The sequence below is a fragment of the Sinocyclocheilus rhinocerous genome, unplaced genomic scaffold (genome assembly GCF_001515625.1).
Source record: "Sinocyclocheilus rhinocerous isolate Xijiao unplaced genomic scaffold, SAMN03320098_v1.1 scaffold1071, whole genome shotgun sequence".
In the NCBI taxonomy this organism is placed as follows: domain Eukaryota; kingdom Metazoa; phylum Chordata; class Actinopteri; order Cypriniformes; family Cyprinidae; genus Sinocyclocheilus; species Sinocyclocheilus rhinocerous.
Genome location: NW_015638033.1, coordinates 504,743 through 514,638, shown reverse-complemented (window position 1 = coordinate 514,638; position 9,896 = coordinate 504,743). Strand labels below are relative to the sequence as shown.

The 9,896-nt window shown below is 41.4% G+C and overlaps 1 protein-coding gene across 7 annotated transcripts in view; it reads left to right on the top strand.

Annotated features, from left to right (window-relative positions):
* Positions 1 to 9,896, top strand: part of meis2a (Meis homeobox 2a) — a 59,954-nt gene that overhangs the window by 42,289 nt on the left and 7,769 nt on the right. The window lies entirely within an intron of this gene.

Sequence of the window (9,896 nt, the reverse complement as noted above, 5' to 3'; positions counted from 1 at the left end):
CACACACACACACACACACACACTCACACACACACACACTCTCTCTCTCTCTCTCTCTCTGTATTTGTGTCTTTATTGGTCATCTGTTGTTGCTTCACCAGTTGTGTCTCAGCATCTAAAGCTGAGGCGTCTCAGACGAACCATCTCTGCTGGTGTCCAGTCTGTGGCTCTGTATTAGTCTTTATATGAATCATGAAGGATTCATCCTAGTCTGCTTATACTGAGACGACTGGAGAAAGGGTTTCATAACTCTCTCTCCCTCCCTGAACTCAAATGAGGCACGAACAAACAGATCAGCTTTATGTTTTTTATGACCCTTTCACTTGGCACGGCCAGCTGTGATGAAATTCAAAATAATGGCTTAATATTTTCCAAATGTGATGTAAAAAGTATAAGCTGGCCTGTGAAGATGTTTGATTTTCCTCCTCAGAGCATGGGAAAGTTTGGAGCGTTGAGTTTAAACACACAGATCTGCCCTCGCACACACACCGTCTGTCTCTGTGTTACACACGACTGAAAATACTGGTTATCCATTTAACTTTGACCTAGATGAGAGCGTCCAGTCTTTTTCTGGAGTCTCGCGGGCCGCTCTTTCTAAATATACCGCTCAAGAGGACGAGTGGAGATGAGCGCGGTGCGAGCTGCTGGCAGAGAACATCGTCAGCATCGCTTGCATTTAGGGACCGCTAATTGGCAGTTAATTAGCAGAATTGACTCAGTTGTTGGTTCCCAAGTGCCACCCTCACCCCCCGCTCCAGCTTCATTTGATCTGATATCTCTCGTAGCGCCAGAGCACCCATCCGCTTTTGGCACACTAGTCTGCATCTGGCCGATGGATGCTGCACATTTAGGCCAAATCAGAGAGATCCTCGTCAGAGGAACCCTGTTCAGCTGAGAGAGGAAAACTCCTGCAGGACAGAGACAGAGAACCAGAAAACACTGCGCTTAGAGCAAGAGAGACAGTCAAACAGCGGGACGAACCAAATGAACCATTGCAGTGTAGCTCTGAATGTCCACTGCAACAATGTTCTTCCTCACTATCTTTGTCTTGTTTTCCAGTACAAACATCTTAACTTCCTTAAATCGAGAAACATTTACTTGAGAAGCAAAATGGCTTGAAAAAAAAGACCAAACATTAGTTAACATTAACTATGAGCAATGTGGTTTTTTACAGCATTTATCAACCTTTGTTAATGTTAGTTTCGTGGTTGTAGCCAGGGTTTGAAAATTGGGTCTGGGGTGGGGTTAAGAATTGTGCTGTAATAACCCCTACAAATACAACTCATGATCAGTGTTGGGGAAAGTTACTTTTAAAAGTAATGCGTTACAATGTTGTGTTACACCATAAAAAAGTAACTAATTACGTTACTTAGTTACTTTTTATGGAAAGTAATGCGTTACGTTACTTTTGCATTACTTTTTAAATCTGGACAGGGCTTGCTTGCTTGTTTTTAAAATAAAAAAGTTATATTTTTGGCAAATATAAAAGCCTTTTCACACCAAAAGTGAAATGAATAAGCCTCAGGCTGAAGGGAAAGTACATTTACGTCCGTACAGTAGAATGCAGAAGAAGATATTTCAACACACTTCAGCAATAAAAAAAGACACACAAATGTTTGTCTAGAGTAATTGTGCTTATTAGTACTAGTTTTTTCAGACATGTAGATGTTTGTGAAAGATGTTTTATCTGTTTTGGAGGGTTGAACATTGTACCACAATTATACCATGTTTATTGCATCAAAATTTGTTTATACTTTACTATAGCTTAGAGGTGGATAATTTTATTAGTTGTTTATTATTCATGCAACAATACATATTAGTGATAGTTTTCATTAATAACCATTGCTATATAGATAATAACTTTGTCTAGCGCTCTTATGAATGTTTTTAGCATGACTTTGTGAAAATGTAACTACTATACTGAAAGAAATAGCATAGACTTCTTAATGGCTAGTGTTTGCATATTTCATTTCATGTCAGCAATAACCTGTCCGCGGGCTTTTTTGATTACTGTCAGTTTAAGTGCCGGCGACCAGTGTTGCCAGATATTGCTATGAAAACAATTTTTTAAAATATAATTACTGTGTGTCTGTGTGTGTGTGTGTGTGTGTGTGCATTAATTATAGCTTTTTTTCAGAGACTGAACAGAACAGAATGTCTTAAGTCATTTTGGGGTGAAACGGGTGAAAGGCTTTCATGTTCTGGGGTGGCTCGTTTTGTTTTGAGGGGAAACAAATAGAGAAAGACTGAAGAAAGAGAAGCATCTGAGAGCAGAAGGTGAACAAGTGGGTTAATTTATACGGTCTGCAGGTACGGCACACAGAGAGAGCGCTGTAGGATGGTGCTGCGCCTCGGGCCGTCTGTGAGCCGAATAGCTATTTTATTACATTGTCATTAAAGCAATTTCACAGCAGTATTGTTTGTTAATGACAAGCCGCAAACGAGGAGGGATGTCACAGACAGGAGCAGCGCTGAGCTCCGTGCTCTTTTTATATCGCTGAAAAATAAATGCGCACTCACCCTTTCCATCCATCTCTGGACTCTGGCTTGTAAAAGGGAAACCCACTTAAATCTGAAATATAAAGTCTGTACTGCCAAGGCTGTGTTTATGAGCTGCGCTGTGATAGTGTGGGATCCAGCACAGGACAGCCGTCTCTCGTCTCACAGACGCAGGAGAAGCGAGACTGTTTTCAGCTCTGCTGGTTCTGTGGAGGAGAGCTTCTTCTGTTTCGCTCTCAGACGGATCAGTTGGCTTTTTCCAGTTATTTATAGAGAGCCAGATCTGCTGCTGCTCACGCCGAGGATGAGAGAAATACAGCCCACATTAGTGAAATAAAGCCTGAGAGCGAGCGAGCGTCTTTCTGCTGACACTGCAGATGAACATAGCGTGAGCTCAGAGGAAGTCAAGAGGAAAAAGAAAGAGAGGAGGCTCTGGAGAGAAGAACGACTGACGATCAGGATTTGTAGGAACGAGTTTATCAGTTTCAGACTGAACAGGTTTGTGATTCTGTGCATTACTTCACTCGTCACAAAACAGGGCTCAGAATAACCTTTGCTCTTTTTTGGCCAGTGAAATCATCTGCTGAACCTTCAGAAAACAAGGATCATGTGTTATTTATTATTTATGTTAATATAAGGTTGCAAGTTTTGCAAACAAAATGTCTAAAAACAGTTCATAAACAGTTGTGATTAATAGATATTTTCTCGAAATAAAAAACATTTTTAATGATTTAAAATTATATAAATAAATAAATATAGATAAAAAATAAGGGTGCTAATAGGTAACAGTGTTGCAGTTTTTGTTATCAGTTGTAAACCTATTATTTCCCATAAGAAAATTATTTATGTTATATAAGGTTTTGATTTTTTCAGCTGTGATTTTATTTTCTTGCAATAAACAAGTCCAAGTCATCTTTATTTTTTATAGTGCTTTATACAATACAGCAAAGCAAAGCAGCTTCACAAACAAGTAAACAATAAATTAATTACAATTTAATAAATAAAAAGTCAATAAGGGCACTAATGGGTAACAGAGTTGCAGATTTTGCAAAAATGAAGCTGTCACTGAATCTGGCACCAGCTTGTATTTGTGAAAAACTTACATTTATTCATTAATATATATGTATATATATACAGTATATATATATTGTATATTATGTTATATAAGGTTGCAATTTGTGCAACCAAAATTTGGCGATTGTTTAAATACATTAAATTTTTTTGTGTGTGTGATTTTGTTCACAGCCAATATGTCATTTTGTTATTTTAATTATAAACAAATAACCAATTAATTTAATAGTAAATAAATAAAGGCGCTGATGTGTAACAGGGTTGCAGATTTAGCCTAAGTGAAGCTGTAAGTCAGTATGACACCAGCTTGTAGTTTTTGATAAACATATTACCTAAAAGGAAAATATTTGTATAATATTTTTTCTACAGTAACATTGGAAACCCTTGAACTTTGAACTTTAACAAAAATAATGATTCATCAGCCAGTGCTTTTGGGTGTGAGACTCCAAACCTGATCACGTCTCTCTCATTCACTCTTCCAGTCTCAAACACAAGCCTCTAATGCCGTCCTCTTACCCGAGATCAATTTTCCTAAAGATCAATTTATGGCCCGTGCCGTGAGCTCCACGCCAGCAGCGCTATCATAAATGAGTACTTCAGGTTTGTTTACTGAAGCGCGTCGTGCCAGCGAGCCGAGATGTTCTGGATGAAGCAGCAGCAGAAATGATGCCAGAACACGACACACAAACACTGGACTCGCTCCAAACCGTCTTCACACACACCGACTCGAGAAAAATATATAAAAGCAGGCCGTTTAAATGTCTCTGTGACTAGCTCTCAGTGGACACTCCAGTGAGCTCTTGTCTCTCATTATCAGCTTCCACACGGCGAGAGACGGGTCTCTGGAGCAGACAGACAGACAGAGAGGGCCCCTTCAGCGTCTGAGAGAAGGGCTGATTCTGGGACTGAATGGGGTGACGGGGTGTGGAGGGTAATGACAGAGTCCTCGCAGGCGGCAGTAAGTGAAAGGAGGTTAATTGAGAGGTTTCACTGATGACGGGCAGATCTCGGGCGCAGGTGCCCTGCAGCGTTACCCTCGTGTGAGAGGGGAAAAAAAGCATTAAGTCATTTTTACGTCCCTGTTCATCACTGTTACATTTAAACACTTATTTGAAAACAAAAATAATTTCTGCTTCTTTTGAGAAAATGTGAAGACTGAAAAAAAAATTGTGTAGGATTTACTTTGAAACAATTTTCACTCTGCTAGTAAATTTCACAAATAATTACTAAGAAGTAACTTTACATTTAATTACATTTTAAAGTAGAAAATCTGAAATAGTATCATACTCCAATAATCTATATATACAGCTTTGAAAAAATTTTTTTTTACAGTGCAGATTTTGCATTTATATATTCCAAATGATGATCCAAATCACTGTGACAATAATTTAGGTTTAATTCATTTTCTAATTACATTTGGTTTAGGGGTAGTAATGATAAATAACTATTGTACTGTGCAATGCTGTAGGCTCATATTTATGAATATGTGTAATATTCATTACATATATAATATAATATAATATAATTTCAATACAGGCTTTCCTAACGCTCAAACAGTAGAGAATGGGCTAGTAACGTGAAGGTCACGGGTTCGATTCCCAGGGAAAGCAATAATTGATCAAATGTAAATGTATGCATTAAAGACAGGGTAAGTGATTTCTGGTAGCTAATGTTGATATTTGAAATCACCAAAACAAACACGCCCCTACCCCAAAAGGGTCTTGCCCCTATTTTGATAGCTCCGCCCCACATATACGTACGCAACCCAGGCAACGATTAGTTCTGTGAAACAAAGCAAAACCAATGTTACACCGTGTCTACGGACGTGAGCGGCGCGGCGCAACAAATCCCGACAGAAAACTGCTGCCAGGTTCTATTTATGACGTGCTGACACACATTTCAAATGGTTTTCAACGGTCGTTTGATCGCGTCCAGTGTAGGCAGACTTTAGCTGTTGTAGACACGGTGTTACTCACCTATTGAGAAGAAACAAAGCAACCTCGGCGTCCGATCGCAGGCCTCCGCTCCTTGAGTTCTCTCAGCGCTGGAAAGCTGATCCGATATTTACACGGGTTCTACTTCTTGCCTTATCCTTCCGCAGACGTTTTCCTTTTGTTTTTTATCCGCCATCTCTATCTTTCTGTCGCTCAGCTCGGCTAATGTCTGTCCCATGCACTGAACGCGCTCTCCTCCACATCACGAGTAGACAAGCCCCTTATTGCTGATTGGCTACAAGTTTGTTTTGCGATTCGGCCCGAATCAGTTTTCTAAAGTGTTTTTGAAAAATCACTTACTCTGCCTTTAAATGCAATGTAAATTGCTTTGGATAAAAGTGTCTGCCAAAGGCATAAATGACATATATATATATATACTCTACATATTAGATGGGACACCATTATAGATGTCTCCAGTGTCCATAGTAGTTACAGCATTTTGGATTTGAGGTAGGACAGTCTGATTTCTTCCAGCATTCCTGTAGCTCAAACAGTAGATCATGCTTGTGGCTTTGCATGAACTGATCAAATTTATACCCTGAATGCAATACGAGTTGCATTGGGTAAAAGTGTCTGCCAAATGCATAAATGTAAATGATTTCTTGAAATTCTGCAGTAACTACTCAAACAAAACTGATCAAATAAATAAAAACAGAGACAGCACATTTTCCTGAGACCCTGAAACAAAGTGCCAACATCTCCCCGGAGAGAGAACGCCTCGTGTCGGGTCAGAACGGTGACGAGCGTCTGTGATAATCAAAAACCACTTTAAAACAGTGCAGAGCAAAGGTGCCTGAGTCGAGGAGGGAGAGCGGTGGAACGAGAGCGAGAGAGAGAGAGAGAGAGAGACAGAGAGAGAGAGAGAGAGAGAGAGGCTCCTCACACAGGTGTGTTGACGCCCGGGGCATCTTTGGCTCTGATTTGAGCCCTGACTATCATGTCTTTAAGGACGCAGCGTCAGATGTCTGTGAGCTTTACTGGGGCCAAGACAAACCTGCCGCAGTTGTCAGAGCTTGCTGATGCAGCCAGTGAAAGCGGAGGTGTTTCTCGTGTGGTAGATTGGCTGCTGTTGTGCCGCAGGACAGAGACACAGCAGAACTGCCAGAACAAAGTCTCGCTGTACAAACCAGCAGCTGCTGCTCGCCGGATCAAAGGAGCAACAAGCGGCTCTTCCTGGCCCAGGTGTTTGACGGACAGCTGACAGCTGGGGTCGACTCGGACCCTCCGGACTCCCTCCGCCATCTCCAAGCGCTGCTTTCATATGAGTGCATGTAGAGCCCGCCACCGTACAGCCAATCAGCGTTGCGTTTCTAAAAGCTACTATGGACGCACGTTCTGTCGTTACCAACATAGTTCAGCGATTTGGTGTTTACTGAATCCAGAGCTACAACAAACATTCACAAACAGCATCACAGACAGTAGTTGTGTGACCTGTGGTAAGAAGCAGAGTTTCTTATTAGAATGACGTGGAATTAAATAGATCATGCACTTAAGCAAAATAAGCAGGTTAATGTAGTGCCTTGCATATACAAGTTTCATATGAGTGAAGGGAAGGGAGTGCGTATGTGCTCTAGTACCACAAAATAACAGAGAACAAAAATAGCAGTCATCATGTTCATTATGTACAGCAATAATCTGACATTAATTTAGTCTCGAGCTGATTACTTAGCGGAAGTTGCCTGTTTGACGTCATTAATGACAGATCACGGTGGGTCGAATGACGGAGGAGTGGCGAAGTTCCTACGTTTTCAGGAAACAGTCATGACTCGCTAGTTACTTTCTCCAACAATGCATCATACTATGGTTGTTAAGCAGAGAGTTACGTTGTTGTCGGGAATTGCGTCCTGGGACGTCTTCTTGCATTTGTAGACCAATCGAAATGAATTGGAGAAAACCTACGATTTCTATGAACAAAATTAGTGCGTTGATGCTGCTCAGGATGCTTGTGATCCCCACCTGTTGTGTCCGTATGGGACGTGATCGGGAACACGCTGAAGTCCATCCGAGGAAAACTATCCAGAGAGAGCGACAGCGAGGATGAGTCGGTGCCGCAGTGCTATTGATTTATTTTCATTAGCAGCTCGTTAAATCGTGCCAGTTTGCAAAACAAACATATAAGTCTGAGTCTGGTTTTCCACCAGGGTTTTAATGAGTTCTGCACCCCAGAACCCAGAGCACAGAGACAGACAGAAACCTCCTCGAGAGCTGCCTGAAGACAGCAGAGAGTGAGACAGCTGGAGAACACAGACAGACGGGGAGAAACACTCTTCCTCTCCCGCCGCAGAACACTATGTAAACACACACACTCACACACACACACTCGCTGCACTCGTCCATCTGCAGTAAATCAAACGGCGGGTGAGGTAATGCTCGTCTCACCACTCCTGTTTTAACTTAAAGAAGAGAGAGAGAGAGAGAGAGAGACAGTCTGTCTCTCTGTGATAAATGGACAGACAGCTCTGGTGTGTGTTTGGCCTGTGGACACACGTCTGACCCTGTTAGTGGGTGTAAATTGAGGAATTGTTTGCTTTGATTAAACCTGTGCCGCCCGGCGTTAATCTGCGCACACTTCCTAGGTCAAAGTTGACGGCGGTGCTGTCCGCTTCCTCCCTCGAGCCCTCGCTGTTTTCTCTGTTTATTTCATTATCTGTTTATTTGTTTTTGAGCCTCATTAAAGAGTAACTTCATTAGTTTTGGTTGGTTGGGTCTGTTTTTCTGGCAGGACGGGATGTTTTTACTGACGAGCAGATGCGGGGTGAGGCGGGTGCGCTGGGTTAGAATTCTCGCAGCTTCAGAGGCTCGTGAACGTCCCGTCAAACCAGTGACCCTGTTCCCGATTGGCCGGGCTCTCGTCTCACCCTCCCGGCGTGATTGGCCGGGGCCGGGCGAGCGCGGTTTGGTTTGGGGTTTTCAGGAAAGGAATGCTGACGACAGGGCCGTTACCATGTGTGGCAGCAGGGCGATGTTGATGCAGCTCCACGCTCGAGCGAGGTCAAGTGGCCTCCTGCAGTTCTGAGTCCATAACTCACAGCCGCAGCGAGTCCATGTGTGTTTGCACTGTCTGATTACACATGTGCTTTATGAAACCAGGAGACAAGAAAACTTGCACCAACAGGGTACAAAAAAGGGCAATAAAAAAAGGAATTTTTCCTTTTTTTACAATGTTTAATTTTACTTTTGTTGCAATACTTTTAGCAGAATTTGAGCTAAGTACAGTTATACAACACACACACACACATATATATATATATATTAAGACAGAGGATGGCTTGGTCAGTCCACCAGCACACGTGCATGTGAGCACTCGCTCAAAATCTTAACCACTGCAGTGGAATTTTACCCCATCTCTAACTTCTATTGCCCCGCCTCTTTTTTTGCACCTCTATCCGCTTCAGTGTATATATATATATATATATACATGTATTTTTTTTGTTTGTTTGTTTTTTAGTGAATGTAATAAAGGAGTTGTTGAACAAAGTCAACAAAAAACAAATAAGATTATTTAATTAATATAAGTTTTTTTGTGCAAATATTATAAATTATTCCATATATATATATATATATATATAATGTATTTAATTTTAAATTATGTTTTGGGTAATTAAAATGAGTTAATAAGTAAACATTTTCTACAGTGAATTTCATATATCAGTTCAACAGCTTATGTTATGATGAGACTGTTGTTTGTTTTCATTGAAGGTTGAGACCGCTGAAAAGAGACAGACAAAACTCATTATTTTAGAGAGGCATTACAGATATTCAATTTGTTTAAATCTACCTTGTTATTGCATGCTAATTACTAGTTTGTCTTAGATTAATAGTTCTTCAAAAGAACATGGGATTTTTGACTTATTATTTTAAAAGGTAATGGGACCCTATTAATGGAAAGTGGCACAATGTAAAAAAAATTTCTCATGCTCTTGCAGACAGAGTGTCAGAGGGACTTCAGAGCATTGAATATTCTGTGCTGCATCTCATGGAGTGTTTGTCTTTGTGGTGAGCGGCAGTAAAGGACACATTCTGTGGCATATCCAGAGAAATGACCCTGCCGCGACCCTTCACCTCTCCTTTAATTATTTGTTTGAAGACAGCATGGGGTTCCCATGTGGAGCGCAGCGGCAGGCGGGGGAGTGTGTGTGTGTGTGTGTGTGTGAGTGTGTGTGTGTGTGTGTGTGTGAGTGTGTGTGTGTGTGTGTGTGTGAGTGTGTGTGTGTGTGTGTGTGTGAGTGTGTGTGTGTGTGTGTGTGTGAGTGTGTGTGTGTGTGTGTGTGTGAGTGTGTGTGTGTGTGTGTGTGTGAGTGTGTGTGTGTGTGTGTGTGTGTGTGTGTGTGA